Source organism: Silurus aristotelis (assembly GCF_946808225.1).
Source record: "Silurus aristotelis genome assembly, chromosome: 17".
NCBI classification, from domain to species: Eukaryota; Metazoa; Chordata; class Actinopteri; order Siluriformes; family Siluridae; genus Silurus; species Silurus aristotelis.
In genome coordinates this window covers 23,591,714-23,605,421 of record NC_139590.1, presented here as the reverse complement: position 1 = coordinate 23,605,421, position 13,708 = coordinate 23,591,714, and the positions used below count along the sequence as shown (strand labels likewise).

Below are 13,708 nucleotides of genomic sequence, written 5' to 3'. Positions count from 1 at the left end.
CCTTCGTGGTGACGTCACTTTGGAGGTAACCTGCACCCCCCCCTTCCCCGCCCCCGACGGTCGTTAATGAGCTGCAGCTGTGCGCGCGCTCTCCTCAAACGGGATAGAGATTTACAGCTGCGCGAGAGCTTAGAATATAATAACTAATAATAATTATAATAAGAAGAAAAGAACTAAAAGTGAGTGTGTGTGTGTGTGTGAGAGAGAGAGAGAGAGAGAGAGAGAGAGTGTGTGTGTGTGTGTGTGTGTGTGTGTCCGGACGATAACCTTCATCTTCCACGGAGGAGAAGGAGCTGAGAGGTGAGTCAGCCTGCACGCGCGTTTCTCATGTACAATTTACAGGACGAACATTAACAACAAGAGTAGTGTAAGAAGTGTGTGTGTGTGTGTGTGTGTGTGTGTGTGTGTGAGAGAGAGAGACAGTAAGAGGTGTTTGGAGTTATTAGTGCTCCAGTGTAGGTGTGTTTGTTTTCTGTGTTGTTTGTGCACATTGTTGACTGTTACCTGAACGCAGGTGTGTGTGTGTGTGTGTGTGTGTGTGTGTGTGTGTGTTGTACTTGTACTTGTATGTACTCGATTAATCGGCTGAATAGTGCAGATGAAGCGGTGTGTATGAATAAAGAAGATTTGGGTTGTTTTGAGTTTCGTTTTGAGTTCAGGGAGGAGTCACTGCCCTGCTGTGGGGCAAAAACAACTCGAGTACACTCAAACCTGTGTGTGTGTGTGTGTGTGTGTGTGTGTGCGCGCTTTTAGTGGTTTTTGTTCTTTTTGGGTTTGTGTATATGAAGTGTGTTTCTGTGTGTATGTGGGTTTATTAGTGTGTATGTGGATTTTTTTTGTGTGTTTTTGGATTTATTAGTGTGTTGTTGTGTGTATATGGGTTAAATGGAGTGTATTTGTGTATTAGGGTTTATTAGTGTGTATTTGTGTGAATTAGTGTGTATTAGGGTTTATTAGTGTGTGTTTGGGTGTAATAGTGTGTAGTTGGGTTTATTAGTGTGTATTAGGGTTTATTAGTGTGTATTTGTGTGAATTAGTGTGTATTAGGGTTTATTAGTGTGTGTTTGGGTGTAATAGTGTGTAGTTGGGTTTATTAGTGTGTATTAGGGTTTATTAGTGTGTGTTTGGGTGTAATAGTGTGTATTAGTGTGTAGTTGGGTTTATTAGTGTGTATTTGTGTGAATTAGTGTGTATTAGGGTTTATTAGTGTGTGTTTGGGTGTAATAGTGTGTATTATACCCAATCTAATACACACTATTACACCCAAACACACACCAATAAACCCTAATACACACTAAATTAGTGTGTTTGGGTGTAATAGTGTGTATTTGTGTGAATTAGTGTGTATTAGGGTTTATTAGTGTGTGTTTGGATGTAATAGTGTGTATTGGTGTGTAGTTGGGTTTATTAGTGTGTAGTTGGGTTTATTAGTGTGTAGTTGGGTTTATTAGTGTGTAGTTGGGTGTATTAGTGTGTGTTTTTGGCTTTATTTGTGTGTGTAAATATGAAGTGTGTTCGGTGTGTGTGTGTAGTGAAGTGAAGTGAATTGCTCCGAGCTGCGTGTGTTTATTACATGTACGTTACTTGGCTTTGATGCTTATGGTGTTTGTGTGGAGGTCGTGTTCCATCAGTACACTGGATATGAGGATTTCTGTTGGCTGCTGTAACGATGTGTATAATAATATAATGATGATTATTAGTGATAATGAGGTTGAGCAGAGCAGAGCAGAGAAGAGAAGAGCAGGGAAAAGCGAGTTGTGTATGAGCTGTAAAATTTCTCTCTTATCTGTTCTGGTTTCTCGTCTCGTTATCTTTAAGGAAATTAAATAAAAAAGAAAAGTTAGTAGATCTTCAGATTTGAATCTTTTTTTTTCTCGAACATTTTTCTGCCGTGTTTCACCAGAAATGGTTTGTACACACGTTCAAACCAGAGATCTTTTGATCATATGTAGGTACAGGAGTAAATATATACACAGTGTTTCCCTGTAGATTTAAACAGATGCATATTAAAGGTATAAAATCAGATCAGATCAGATTTAATGGCATGTCTGTTTTACTGAGTATCAGAAATCTAAATCATTTCTCTGCAGTAGTTTTATTCTTTTTAAATCCTCTCCTCATGATTTTTAACTTCACGTGCAGATCTCATCCACAGCTGAAGGTGCAGGTGATGTATTACTCACATTTTTCTAAAGGACGCATCATCTCCTAGAACTCCTCAGCTTTGCCCACAGCTCCTACTGGGTTGGTCCTCGGGTCTAACGCTGCTGATCCACACCCTGGAACGTAACCTCTGTTTGTGTTTAACATTTGTGTGCATCCTGGGATGATATTGGGGAAAGAACTGCGTCTGGCCGTGAAGGTTGTGTCTAAAAAGCTTTTGGATAAGCAGCACGTCATCGGAAGTGTATCAGTGCAGGAACCCAAGAAGCTTTTAAATAAAGAATAAATGTAAATCACATGAACATTTTACTTGGGTTGATGTTGTGAACGTGTCTGTGTTTGGGTCGAGGTTGTGAACGTGTGTGTGTTTGGGTCGAGGTTGTGAACGTACGTGTGTGTGTGTGTTTGGGTCGACGTTGTGTACGTGTGTGTGTGTGTGTGTTTGGGTCGACGTTGTGTACGTGTGTGTGTGTGTTTGGGTCGACGTTGTGTACGTGTGTGTGTGTGTTTGGGTCGACGTTGTGTACGTGTGTGTGTGTGTTTGGGTCGACGTTGTGTACGTGTGTGTGTGTGTTTGGGTCGACGTTGTGTACGTGTGTGTGTGTGTGTTTGGGTCGACGTTGTGTACGAGTGAGTGTGTTTGGGTCGACGTTGTGTACGAGTGAGTGTGTTTGGGTCGACGTTGTGTACGTGTGTGTGTGTTTGGGTCGACGTTGTGTACGTGTGTGTGTGTGTGTGTTTGGGTCGACGTTGTGTACGTGTGTGTGTGTGTTTGGGTCGACGTTGTGTACGTGTGTGTGTGTGTTTGGGTCGACGTTGTGTACGTGTGTGTGTGTGTTTGGGTCGACGTTGTGTACGTGTGTGTGTGTGTGTGGGTCGACGTTGTGTACGTGTGTGTGTGTGTGGGTCGACGTTGTGTACGTGTGTGTGTGTTTGGGTCGACGTTGTGTACGTGTGTGTGTGTTTGGGTCGACGTTGTGTACGTGTGTGTGTGTTTGGGTCGACGTTGTGTACGTGTGTGTGTGTTTGGGTCGACGTTGTGTACGTGTGTGTGTGTTTGGGTCGACGTTGTGTACGAGTGAGTGTGTTTGGGTCGACGTTGTGTACGAGTGAGTGTGTTTGGGTCGACGTTGTGTACGAGTGAGTGTGTTTGGGTCGACGTTGTGTACGAGTGAGTGTGTTTGGGTCGACGTTGTGTACGTGTGTGTGTGTTTGGGTCGACGTTGTGTACGTGTGTGTGTGTGTGTTTGGGTCGACGTTGTGTACGTGTGTGTGTGTGTGTTTGGGTCGACGTTGTGTACGTGTGTGTGTGTGTGTTTGGGTCGACGTTGTGTACGTGTGTGTGTGTGTGTTTGGGTCGACGTTGTGTACGTGTGTGTGTGTGTGTTTGGGTCGACGTTGTGTACGTGTGTGTGTGTGTGTTTGGGTCGACGTTGTGTACGTGTGTGTGTGTGTGTGTGGGTCGACGTTGTGTACGTGTGTGTGTGTGTTTGGGTCGACGTTGTGTACGTGTGTGTGTGTGTTTGGGTCGACGTTGTGTACGTACGTGTGTGTGTGTGTGTGTGGGTCGACGTTGTGTACGAGTGAGTGTGTTTGGGTCGACGTTGTGTACGAGTGAGTGTGTTTGGGTCGACGTTGTGTACGAGTGAGTGTGTTTGGGTCGACGTTGTGTACGAGTGTGTGTTTGGGTCGACGTTGTGTACGAGTGAGTGTGTTTGGGTCGACGTTGTGTACGAGTGAGTGTGTTTGGGTCGACGTTGTGTACGAGTGAGTGTGTTTGGGTCGACGTTGTGTACGAGTGTGTGTTTGGGTTGATTTTGTGTGTTTGGGTTTAATAGAAATGTAAATTTCATGTTAGAGTTTGAATAGAATGTTGTTGTGCTTCTGCACTGCTCAGGTTCAGTAGTTGCTGCTTGTTCAGTACAGAAATATGGCGGTTGGCGTATGAAAGTGTGGCGTGTTGACACACGGCCTCGTGTTTACTGGTTCAGACTCAGTAAAGATTATAGGCGAGTGGTTTAGTTTGTTTTACTCGAGGTCACACACACACACACACACACACACACACACACACACACACACACACACACACACACACACACACACACACAGCTTTAGCATAGTAACTTCATAACTTCGTTCATCTCACCGTCCTGTTCCAGATTATTCTCCTGGAATTGTGAGATTTCTACACAGAGATAATTTGGTGTTTCCAGTGTCCTGAACTAAACTCTTATCCTTCTAACCAATAAAGCTGGAACGGTGTGTGTTCTGGGTGAAGGTTCACAAAGCAAGAGTTTTGCACAATCCATAAGCAGTGCTAGTTATTTTTTTCTTCTCTTTTCTCCTCTCTTAAAACTTGGCAGCATTTGTATGGCGGGACGGCAAAAACATCAACGATCAACATCGACGTTATAATATTTTAATACGTTATTAGGACCCTTGTTGCCTAATTTGTAGACGAAAATGCAAAGTTCAAAGGTTTCCCTCGGAATCTGGCTGCAGCGTGTCGCCGTCACGTTTTCATGAAGCCTGCAGTTCTTTTGTGTTTAATGCGTTTGAAGTCGTGCCTTTTATTATCCCGCCAATGCGCCTCTCGCTACAGAGTGGAATGTTGAAACGTTAAACACGTGACGCAGTCACGCGATCTTTATCAGTTTGGTCCAAATCACAGCGTTTTCATTTTCAATTTTTATTTGTTGAGAAATTTTAACAATGAACATTTTCTCAAAGCAGCTTTACAGAGATAAAACTGGTATTAAAGAACGTTTAAGTTTAATCCCTTTTAAAACCCAAACTGTTCAAAACACACGTGGCCTCATTTACCTTTTTTTAAAAGATTTGGGCTCATGGTCAGTTTAATAGAAATCAATCAGTCTTTAATAGATCAGTGTGCTGAGAGTCACATTCGAGTCTTTTCACATAAACCGAGGCAATTATGAGACATTATGAGACATTATGAGGCGAAAACGTTTGTACTTTCAGGTAAAAGTTGAAAGGGAGTTTTTCCTGTAGTCATATTTTCCGTTTCAGTTGTACATCATTTCTAGTGTTGGTGCAGCTGTTTTATAAGGTTGCTGTTCTCATATTGGTGGATTTTAGATCGGTGTCGGTGCAACATTTTAATCATAAATTTCTCACCAGTGTTGGTTGTTGAGTTTTTTGTTCAGAGTGACACTAGAAAAGAAAAAAAAACAAGGCTGCTGAACGAACATCTACAGCTGCCATAATGTAACCGACAACAAGAATAAACTTGTTCTGTTCACGGATAATTATCATGTCTTTTTGCTCCAAAGGAATTGTAGTTGTACTCGATGCGGCAGTAGGACAAATAAACGGTGTGTTTTTGTGTTTGGATTTTGATCGCAGTGGATCAGGGTGGAAACAGTAACTCATCAAGATAATTGTGGCCATCATTTAAATATTAGTCCGAGAATTTGATCAGATTTAATTGGCGTCATCTTGTAAGAAGCGATCCTCATGAACAGCCTGCACGGTGTGAGCAAATTAGAGAAGCTTCCTAACGAGGCATGAGAGGAACATCAGCTCCGATCGGCTTCATAATCATTTCCATATGCCGTCTGTTCAGCGTCGAACTTCTGGGGGTAAAAAAACAAAAACAGAACATGGCCTTGATGTATTTCCTGCTCCTGATGAAGGGCTGTGAAGGGATTACCTGTTATTTCCCTGATCCTTTGAAGCTTTGTCTTGATGTCCTGTGGAAAGATTTCACATTTTCCGATGCGTCCTCAGCTCTAAATCTGTAACCTTTACCTGGTGCAGGAGCTTAATTTAATTCTCTGTTGCTGGTGGAATGAACTTAGATTCACGCCTAGATGTCCGTGGAGCGGAGTCCCTGACCATCTTCAAGCGACGATTGAAGACCTACCTGTTCCTGAAACAGTTAACGCTTCACACTTTTAGTGACATGGGCGTCTGCTAAATGCCGCAAATGTAATCAATAATTGTAATAATTAAAAGTGAAACCAGGCAAAGCTTCCCGTCATACCGTTCCCTTGTTGGATTATTTTACGGTTCCCTGCTGTAGTTTTGGTCTTTCTTCTCGCTGTATCACGAACACTGTGTGCTGAGGAACGAGAGATTCTCATGAAATCTGTGGGTAAAAGTGTGAAGACACCATGAGTGCAGTAGTTCATTATTTTGCGGTCTTTCATTGTGTCTCGATTGTGACATCGAGCCTCATTTCTCAACCTCGTGTGAATGGATTGGTCTCAGAAGAGAGACTCTGATGTTCATGAATTAGTTGGAAAAACGTTTGTATTCTCTTCCTCATTTTTATCGTCTCCTCTTACTGCGTCTTGGTATATAGATGGACGTAGTTGGCGCTTTGAAATGAACATTTCTAGCCATGCTGGTCTCTTATCGACATACACAATGAACTAAAGGTATCAGGACACCTGACTGTTCCAGCCATTTGTGCTTCTACCCCAAACCTGTGGAGGCACACGGTTGTTTAAGACGTCTTTGATGTGCTAGCATGAAATTTCCCATTCACTTAAACTCCCAAACCCTGTTCCAGCATGACAATGCCAGCTCCATGAAGATCTGCTTTTCATGAGTTGGGTTTGGTGGAAGATCTAGAACCCTAGTGAACACCTTTGTGATTATTTGGATGAATTGCCTCCTCACCTAAACTTCATCAGTACCTGGTTTTACCGACACCCTTATAACTGAGTGAATCTCACACAAATCTCAACAGATTCTAGTGGAACATCTTCCAAGAAGAGTTTTTATACCAGCAGTTGGAAACTCGATGTGGAATGGGACGTTCAAATAGAAGCGCATGGTGATCTTATGGTCAGATGTCCACAGAAATATGGTAGAAATGGTGTATAAATCTGACCGATGTTGTAGTTCGGTTTGGCTGCGAACTTAAAGATTTCTATAAAGTATATTTTCTGGTGATTTTGTGCCCATGAAAGCTTCAGATTCTTGTTCTTGGCTCACAGGACCTCATGTAAGCTCAGACCAGTCTGGTCACTTTCTCATCAACACCGTTTCAGCCTTCAAACCACGTTTCTTGTTTTGATTTTTGGATTCTTTTATGATTCTGGGTAATCTGTAGTAGGGCTGCTGCTATCGATTATATTTTGTAATCGAGTGTTCTAGCGATTATTCCATCGATTTATCAGATAAAAGTTCTTTATGAAAGAGCAATAGTAGATAAGAGAGAGAAATTGCATAAAAGAATTGTGGCGTTTACTCGTTTACTGCATTTCATTGCTGTTAGTGTTGAGACGGTTCTCACACTGGTTCACACACATTCTGTTCAGTGTCTATAGAATATTTACGTTGTTAGTATGTAAGGTGTACAGGGAGTCTTTATCTGGGCTCACACATCTCCGGCTAATAATATCCTCTTATCCAAACAGGAAACAGCTTTAGGTCAGGCTTTCTGTCTAATGTGTATATACACTCCTGTTGCCTGCAATAAACCGCAGAAGAACAACATTGCTCCATGCTGTGTGCTGTGTGATTCCTTCCTGATATCAGAACGGCACCACGGGCATCGCAGTTCATATGGAAAACCTCTCCAAGGATTGCGTTTCGTTTGGGCATGATAAAAATCAAACAGTTTCCATATTACATCAAAATGCAAATACAGTTGCGTTCCAAAAAGGTTCCGCTGTACACTGAGACCGTTGTTCTTCTCCAGCTCATCTTCATCCCACAGCTGTGTGAACTTCCTGGCTCTCCATCGTGCTCTCCCTTGGATTAATAACAGCCGTGCTTCATCTCGGTAGCTGCTTTCCTGTGTGGGGCCTCTGGGACTCTCACTCTCTTACACACACACACACACACACACACACACACACACACACACGTTTCGAGCACTTGGAAATGAGGGAGCAGAAATAAAGAGTTCACTGCTTCCTGAAATTTTTATTTTTGTTTCTCGTAATTATCTTGTTATATTAAGCTGTTATTAAGCTGTTAAACGAGATGCAGATCAGGTCAACACACACACACACACACACACACACACACACACACACACACACACACACACACACACACACACACATATCCAGTATATGCATAAACAAACGTACATGTGGCAGACTGAGCAGTTGAGAGAGTTGACTTACATGTGATTAGGAAGAACAAGGAAGGAAAGAAGGACATAGAAAGAAAGGAAGGAAAGAAGGAAAGAAGGAAAGAAGGAAAGAAAGAAAGAAAGAAAGAAAGAACATGCTTTCCTTCAGCTCAAGTGCTATAACACAGCTTCACCTTAGGAGACACCACTAATACACACAGAGCAGATGAAGCAGTTTGTAGTAAAGCTCACTCACTCACTCACTCACTCACTCACTCACTCACTGGGTCTAATAGTGTGTACAGACTCAGTACTCAGAGTTTGTGTGGTCATGTGGCTTATGAGTTACTGATCTATGGTTCAGAATATCTTGAAATCTTCTTTAATGAGTTGTTGGATCCTGATTGGTCAGAAGGTGCTGATTCTATTGATTCTTTAGCATCAAATTGTCCACAGGTAACTAGTGTTCTGCTGTGAGGATCAGAATCACTGATTTGCGTTTTAATATATTTTTGCCTGTAAATATGTTATTACATAATCGCTTCACTTCGCGTCGCTTTGCTCTCAGTTGTGCTGCTTTAAGGAGTGTAGGTTTGTAAGAGCTTCTATCCAGTCAGATTTCACGTGCTGTTTGGGTCAAAGGCTTCGATGTCGTCAGAATCATCACTAAAGTAAAGTACTTTAGTGTCGGCAGCACCAGAGTCGTCTAGCAACCCCAGTCAGAGCTTGCGACCCACATCTGTAGAACAAACGCACATATAGCCGTTTTTTCATTCCACATTAACCACGTTTAAATATACACTTTTTATGCCATTCCGATTAAAATCATTCTGATAAAAAGATTCTGTGGATTGTTTACAGGGGACGTTCACTAATCCGATATGGTGTTTACATGAGTCGCCAGTCTGGTAAATTTATACTTTTGTTTTCTTTCCTGTAGAATTTGCACAAAAACACAATTTTAAAGCCCCAGGAGACCCAATGCACACAAAAGCCCTAAATGAGGTGAATATCGATGCTCCTGCTGTGGCTCACTGGAGTTGTGGCTCCAGTGAAAGGAGACGTGTTGAATTGTTTTGTTGGGTTTCTTGCTTTAGTGATGTTCATTCTCACTGTGTGTGACACAGCACTCTATTCTACTGCACTTCTCTATAATACTGACGCTTTCTATACACGTGGCGTGATGATGATGTTATTAAGAGGTGGAATGATTCAGGAAGAACATCACTTGAAGGTCTGGGGGTGAAATGCATGACCTGACACTGCAGGGTAGAGTAACTCTCGCCTACTGATTAGTTTCCTGTGATACTTCACTACAGCGGTGTTGTATTCTTTTTTATTAAACACTTTATTATAATATCGCTGGAGAAATCAGGACTGTGTGATGATCACAAAATAATGGACGTGATAGATGGCATGTTTCTTTGGCTACGCTGAAAAAACTTGACATTGGCATGAATGTGGTGTGTTGATCTGTTGGCCAGCCAAAAGTATTTCTGCGTGTGCGTGTGTGTGTGTGTGTGTGTGTGAAGGAGGGGAAGGGAGTTAAAACCATTTCCTCTTCTGTGCTTCTAACACTGTATTTGGAACACAGCCATATGGGGTGTTCAAATACAAAAACCCCTTGGGGAATCGTTTTCTTTGTTTATGTGTGTGTGTGTGTGTGTGTGTGTGTGTGTGTGTGTGTGTGTGTGTGTGTGAGCAGAGCTGTAAAAGATTCGCGACGCTTCGGATCCGTGCACCGCGCTTGTTTTTCACATGTTCAGGAAATTGGTTTTGCCTCATTGTGCTCTGCGTCTCTGCACTGTTCTGTGAAGGCTTTGTTGAATGATGGTTGGAGGCGTGATGAAGCGGAAAATTCCATCGCGATGAACTCACGCCTGAGGTCCGAACGCCATTTGGATCATGTAAAAAGCACAGACGTGAGACGTGAGACAAATCAAAATGCACATTTGTTCAAAAGCCACGTGAAGGTTGAGACCTGTTGGCTAATTAGTAGGAGAGAAACGGTGCACAAAATCCACGGTTTCTGTAGGTACCTCAGATGTAAGACATGATACGGGGGAAGAAATGCTAAATTTACCTGCTTGTGTTTTATTCACGCAATTTATTATTATGAAAATTTTCTAATCATCAACAGTTTGGATTTTTACAACTATTTAAAATAAATTGCCTGCTATAATATAATAATCTAATTAATACAATACACTTTTTATTATATTGATTAAATGTAAGTTCCCTGTTATAGACTCACCTGCCATTTTTTGTAAATTCTCAGTTAATTCTTTTTAATTCCCATGGAAAATGTCCTGTAATTTCGCAACCTCAGCTGGTACTGTGTAAACGTGTGAAGTTGTGACCTTTTGAAGGCGTGAGATGCGTGAGAGATATCGTCCAATCTTAATCTGATGGAAGCCGTGGGGGGTTTATTATTGGTGCACGCTGCGTTCTCAGTGTGGGAACGTTCCTTCTCCTCGTAATTCAGGGGCTTTTGGGTGACTGGTTGGTTTCTAGGAATTTGTTTAAAACTTGCGGACGGAAACTCGTTAATGCAGAGCCCACGGTGTGTTTTTCTTTCCCCATTTCCCAGGATGAGGTCATGACCAGCTTGTAGTCTGAGGAATAGAAACGCCGGACATCTGAAACAGACTTTTATCTCTTGCTCATGATGCTTTTATTCCGATCATGACAAAGAAAAGTGAATTCGAGTGAATGATGCAATCTCGAGTTACAAAGGAACAATTCTCATGGGGTGTCCCTGTACCACAGCGTTGCCATGACGGTAAAGACCCAGCGTTGTAGGGTATTTGGATCAGATTGTACTATCGGGTTACATGAACACTTAAAGCAGGGTCAAATTGCTGCTCAAGGAATAGTTAGAAATGATCCATCGTGCCTGATATTCGGGTCGACTGCAGGAAAAGGCGAAGGGTTTGATCATTCAACGTATTATAAAAAAAAATTATACACACTGCTTTTTGAATACTTTGATTTAGTAGCTCAGGTGATTATTTTAATAAGGAAGTGCTAAAAATTAGGCAAAGTAGTCAAGTCATTGCTCTTATAGATTAGTGGATGTGACCGATACCGATAGCTCGGTGGGATCATACCGATTAATCAACTGAATTATATAAATGATAAATAAATAAAAACTGTTACATCCAAAATGAATATAAGACGCTTCAAATAAACGGCACGTGCTCTCAGTGTTCATTAGGGTTTATATCTCTGTAGCAGGCCATTCAAGATCTTCCTCTCCAAACCATGTGAAGCAGATCTTCATTGAGCTGGTTTTGTGCCCAGGGCATCGCTGGAACAGGTTTTCCAAGTTCAAGTTAACGCAAAATTCTGAACCCAAAGACGTCTGATACAATTGTGTGTCTCCAGATTTGTGGTAACAGTTTGGAGAAGAAGCACATATGGCAGGAAAGGCCAGGTGTCCAAATACTTTTGCCTATGTAGTGTAGATAACCACTATACACCGGAAACTTCTCCGTCACACCTCGGCCAGAGGATTTGGAACGCCATCATTCCCTCACACCTCTGCAAAAATCTCCAGAACCAGGAAGCAGCATTTCTTCAGTTCCTGCTGCACCTGGGTGAACACAGCTCTAACCAGTCTCTAAGGTGTGCAGATGGTAGTGGTGGTGGTGGTACGTCTCATCACTAACAACCCTGAGAAAGCGAAGATGAGGTGCATGTGTTTTCCACATGGTGTCTCAAGAACAATCCCTGAATGAGAACGTTTTCAACGTTGTACATACTGAATACTAAAGACGTCCAAAGTAAAAAAAAAAAACTTTGCTTAAACAGTGTGCCTTAGTGAGAGAGGGTGAGGTTTTTTTGACCTTGTGATGTTGGGAAAGTATAATCAGAGTGTGTGTTTCCTGTTCTTGTGTGGTCTGATGGTTTGAGTTGTGGTCTCTGCTGCACAGCATCCCCAGTTCAAGTCTGACTTTAATTTTTGTCTGGATTTATTATTAAAGACCAGAAAAGTTCTTTAAAACAGGTTCTAGCTGTGAGATCCTGTGGCTCATGTGGATCAGCTTCACCTCTGGTTTAAAAGGTTGCTGGTTCAAACCCCAGCCAGGTCTCTAGGGTTGGAGATAATTCACTCCCAATGTTGGAGGATGTGGTTTGATCTGTTGACCCATTGAAGGTGTTTAGAGGAACAAGAGGGTGATGTCTGTGTCATTTTATTATTTAGTTTTGCATATTTAAAAGTTTCTGCAAAAAATAAACTATCACCCACACTTCAGTTCAGCAGACCAGACTTCTCCTGTCACCTCTCAAACAGTGTAGACACATGCTGGGTTTGAACCTGCAGCTTCTGAACTCAGAGGCAGGAGTTTTACCTTCACACCATCAAATCCCACCCACCAACCTACTCTTTTTTACCCACTTTATCGTTTGTTTAATACAAATAATTCCTAAAGGAGCCAAAGCAGGATTCAAACCTTCACCATCAGTCAGTGAGAGCACGGTCTTTACCCTCTGAGACGTCGAGTCTGCCTGAAGAAGCTTCTTTTTTTAGGGGGTTTATCTTTTATTGATTACAATCACTGCTGGCAATAATTTATAAAGAAGCTGAAGCAGGATTCAAACCCAAACCATCACAATCAGTGACCCCTCAGTCTCAGACCCCTGAACCATCAAGTGTGACTGGTCTGCAGTTTATTTTAAAGGGGTTTATCTTGAGTTTAACAGCAGTTTAGAGATGAATGTTACACTCTTTATCTACTGCTGGCTTTAACATAAACCAACCAACTTACAACATTTCATTTGTTCCTGTACATAAAACAACATATCAAATCTCTTTTATCTGCTGCAGAGGTTCAGGAGGATTTTTCCAGTGCTGTAGTTCTCTCATTATTTACTTTTTCATTCTCACTCATCTACAGCACTCTCTCCATCCCTGAGGCAGATACGAACTGAGGTTCACACCTGTGTCAGGTACAGACGTTTATTCCACTGAGCCACTGGAGCAGATGTTTGTTTGGTTGCTTTAAGGGGTTTATATTTTGTTTAATCCTGGACCGTGATGTTTGTGGATGATATTGTGATTAGTGGTGAGAGTAGTGAGCAGGTGGAGAAGATCCTGGAGAGGTGGAGGTACACGCTGGAGAGAAGAGGAATGAAAGTCAGTAGGAGTAAGACAGAGTACATGTGTGTGGATGAGAGGGAGGGCAGTGGAGGGGTGCAGTTGCAGGGAGAAGAGGTGGAGAATGTGGAGGAGTTCAGGTACCTGGGGTCAACAGTGCAAAGTAATGGAGAGTGTGTTAGAGAAGTGAAGAAAAGAGTGCAGTTGGGTGGAGTGGGTGGAGAAGAGTGATAGCAGAAGTGATTTGTGATAGAAGAGTATCTGTGAGAGTGAAAGGGAAAGTTTATAGGACTGTGGTGAGACCTGAGATGCTGTATGGATTAGAGACAGTGGTGTTGAGTAAAAGACAGGAGGTGGAGCTGGAGGTAGCAGAGCTGAAGATGTTG

General features: G+C 42.2%; 1 protein-coding gene and 1 long non-coding RNA gene across 3 annotated transcripts in view; both read left to right on the top strand.

The window, feature by feature from the left end:
- Positions 1-46: 46 nt before the first annotated feature.
- carhsp1 (calcium regulated heat stable protein 1) overlaps positions 47-13,708 on the top strand; it is a 22,037-nt gene continuing 8,375 nt past the window's right edge. The window contains exons 1-2 of one of the 2 annotated variants that reach the window (XM_083566584.1): positions 47-300; positions 13,123-13,174. The gene's annotated coding sequence lies outside the window, so the exon portion shown is untranslated. The remainder of the gene's footprint in view (positions 301-13,122; positions 13,175-13,708) is intronic. The other variant, XM_083566583.1, reaches the window with a different exon arrangement.
- Positions 3,935-4,248, top strand: LOC310739915. The gene is made up of 2 exons (XR_014537523.1): positions 3,935-3,992; positions 4,024-4,248. It is a non-coding gene; the product is annotated as an uncharacterized lncRNA (long non-coding RNA).